Here is a 4048-nt window from a genome sequence, read left to right as displayed (position 1 = left end):
ATATATATATATATATATATATATACATAAAGGCTATCACCTTGAATATTTACAGAATTGGAATACCAAGTTTTTCCACATATTTCTATATTTTAAAGATGCCATTATATTATTCTTAATTATTAACTTTATTAGTGTTTGAAGTATTAGTGTTTGAATGGTATGAATCTATGACCCAAAATATTAAATGTACTGTCAGGCAAGGTACATGCTTATATGCTTACAGTTTGTGTAATTGAGAAACTAGGTGAAAGATCTTGATAACACTGTAGGACTTCACACCGACTGCGGCAGTAGAGAAACATCTAGGCGGCTACATGACATAGTTGAGCATATCCTGAATTTCCCGAATACTTACACAAGCGAAGGATTAACTCATACCTCGACAATATTCCCATGGAAAAATCTAATTCAGCTGTAAAATGACAAAGGAAAAAAATCTAACAAAGGATGTGTGGTATTTCTGATGGACACGGAATAGTATAAAGACCTAGTACTGTCCATGCTTTAATACGATATCGTCTACGAAAAAATTGAAAATTATAAGTATAAAAAAAACAATGAGAAAATCTTGCATCCTTAATTCAAGAACATGGAAACGGTCTTACAAAAAAAGAAGTAGATTATATCACAAATCTTAAATGTAATCCTAGTCTTTTCCACGGTCTACCTAAAATACGCAAGAGCCAGGCAATTAATGAAGCCTGTAATGAATCACTAGCTATATACATCAATATCCAGGCAACAGAAGATTTAAATAGTTCTATATTTAAGAGATGACGAATTATATACATTTACGAACAAACCCTCATGCAAACAACGTAAACTAAAAAGTTACTTCGAAGTAGCAATAATTTCACCATTTTCCCAGTCAGGATTAGCAAAACCCGAAACTGGTACACTATGATAATATCCTATCTTATAAACTATATTTAAATATATAAATTTTATGCATTTTACTTTTGCTTATATATATATATATATGTCTATGTGTGTGTCTGTGTATGTGCGTGTGTTTGGAGATATGGGAGGTGTAAATATATTCAAAGTCAGTCAATTTAGCTGTCATTTTGAATATGGAAGTTTAGGTATGTGCATTCTATCTGTCAAGTTTTTAATGATCAGCTTGTCGTGAAGTACACATTATCAGTCTTATTATGGAACAAATGGAGAAAAATTAACAATTTGTAGGAATGGAAAACGTTAATGTCAATATTGTTTGACTAGGCCATAGGATATTTTTAGACTGAGTTTTGTAACCATTGTTTATCAGCCACTGTAATATGGGTTGATAATTTACCTGCATGGCAGAGAGAAATGGACATACAATTGACATTTGTGAGATTATAACCCTGAACTGAATGTGAATTAAATGTCAATGAAATGCCTACGTAACTGGAAAACGACTAACGTTCCTCCGTTTATATTGTTCTATTAGCTACAACTGTAACAATAATTCTACTGCCACCTATCTCCTTAGAACGACGGTTCTCACTCTTTCGTATCTAGAACATGCGCCCTAACTCTGAAAAGGCAATTCTAGCCTTCTACGCTTAATAAATACGTCGAAGGAAATTTTGGTTGCATCACACTAAAGTAATCAATTCTTAAACGTCTATTCTATTTTACTGACTAGCTCTGCTTTTTACGTTTTTTTTTTTCTGTCGCTACATCGCAGGCCAACCTCAATGAAGCAGACCAATAATCAAAACAGTGACAAGAACGAAGACGGGCTTCTTTGTTTATATCTATATTTTATATATATATATATATATATATCGTACATACCTCTATGTTAACTAAAGTTTTCTAGTTAGTCCAGACGCTAATGTATCATTTCAGTGATCCTCGTAGAAATCAAAGTCAGTCGAAAGATCTAGTTTGACTTAGATTGTTTCCGTTGTCTCAAGAAAAAAGAAACAACGAATTTTAGTCTTAAGACATTCTCGTGGTAACTGTTCATTCATGTTAATAACTTGGAGGATACTATCTGTGCCCTTTCCCGATTAAAACAGCGGTGTGTAACTTCAGAGTGATTTAGCTGCACCTTCTATTAGCTCAAACAACGACGTAGATAATTTTCCAGCAGCGCGTCTTTGATTCGATGTGTAGGAAGGCGGACGAAGATTTGTACCGTAATTGCAACTCATGCATTCACTGTTCTGCAGTTACTGACGACCACCTGTATGAAATTAATATTGAAAATGTAGGCGAAACCTTGAAGATAATTAAGGTTGAAACTGTTTCATTCAGTTGATTAATCGACGCGGTACAACTTGTTGTTGAATATTTCATTTTGAACTGAGTTGCGAATATTTGTCATATACGGAAGTGTCTGTCATTCAACTGAACAGCAGGTGCAAACAATTCCTCAAATTAAATTTGAGAATTTTGACTGAGAAACATTGGTGGTATGAGTTACGCCGAATGATAAACTAAGTGGATAAATACCTGTGAACATAATCTTATAGAAGAAGAATATTAGAAAGAAATAGCCATGTTAAAATTGCATTTATGGAAATCACTAACACGCAGATGGAAAGAATAAGTGAGTCGTATCTTTTGACACGCGCTCTCAAACGAGGAAATATACATGCATACCTATACATGTACACATATGTCCGTCAGTCTGTATGTATGCATGTATGTATTAATGTATATACGTATGTACATACATATATATGTAAATAAATATCAATTTAAGTCACAACAAATTAAGTCACAACAATTAATTTGATGGTAGTAATAAAAAAAAGTTCGTTCATGTATCAATCTAGAAAACACAGAATATATATTAACATATAGAAGAAAAACATACGGAGTGTATAAATTTATAAATAATTAGAGAAATATACAATGACGAAATTTATTTTACGATTGGCTATTCTTAATAAACATGTATAAAAATTTTATTTTGTTATATTTCATAATAAATGATAAATTACTTACATGTCTGTATTCATATAAAAATTGTATCTATAGATATTCATACATATAGGCTCAGGGCGAGGATGTGTGGTAAGAATTTTGCTTCCCAACCAAATGATTTGGGGTTCAGTCTCACTGCAAGGTACATCGAATATAAAAATATTTGTACATATGAATATGGATATATATATATATATATATATATATATATATATATATATATATATATATATATATATATACATTTGTATATATGAATACAGATACACACACGCGAAGACACATACACACATGTGTGGTAAGTAGCTTGTTTACAGACCACATGGTAGCAGGCTGAGTCCCACTGCGTGGCACCTTGGCCAAGTGTCTTCTGCTATAGCCTCTGGCTGACCAACGCCTTCTGAGTGGATTTGGTAGATGGAAATTGAAAGAAGCACATCGTATATATATATCTGTGTGTGTGCATGTGTGTGTGTGTGTGTGTGTGTGTGTGTCTGTGTTTGTCCCCCAACATCACTTGACAACCGAATGTATTTCTATAGCTGTAAAATCACACACACACACACACACACACACACACACACACACACACACACACACATACACACACACACATATATATATATATACGAATAATATATATTACATACAATCATATACAACCTTATATGGTAAATGCAATCTAGTAGATAAGTGCATTATAGATGCACTTTTCTTAATCTTATTTATTTAAACCATTTCGTAAATTTCAATACTTTTTCTAAGTATTGTATTCTCAGTGCATAAACTTTCTTCAGACTAACACTCACCATTTCTATCTATTCCGACCCTTTTCACCTAAGCTGTCTTCAGCTGCCAACATTTCACATTTCCATTAAATTCCTGAATACAATGGCATCATTATAGGAGCACAAGTGTCTGTATCCTCTCTGACTCCATTTTCTCTGTTTTTCTTGAAGTAATAAGCGTTTTCATTTCACCCCTAGTTACGATTACGTTTCTCGCAGCCTCTCTTTCTTCCCACATTCAATCGTGTATAATATTCAATCTTGCACATGTTTAAACGTATATATATATATATATATACATACATATATATATATATATATATATATATATA

This window comes from Octopus bimaculoides, chromosome 17 (assembly GCF_001194135.2).
Source record: "Octopus bimaculoides isolate UCB-OBI-ISO-001 chromosome 17, ASM119413v2, whole genome shotgun sequence".
Lineage (NCBI taxonomy): Eukaryota > Metazoa > Mollusca > Cephalopoda > Octopoda > Octopodidae > Octopus > Octopus bimaculoides.
Note: the sequence above shows the minus strand (reverse complement) of the source record.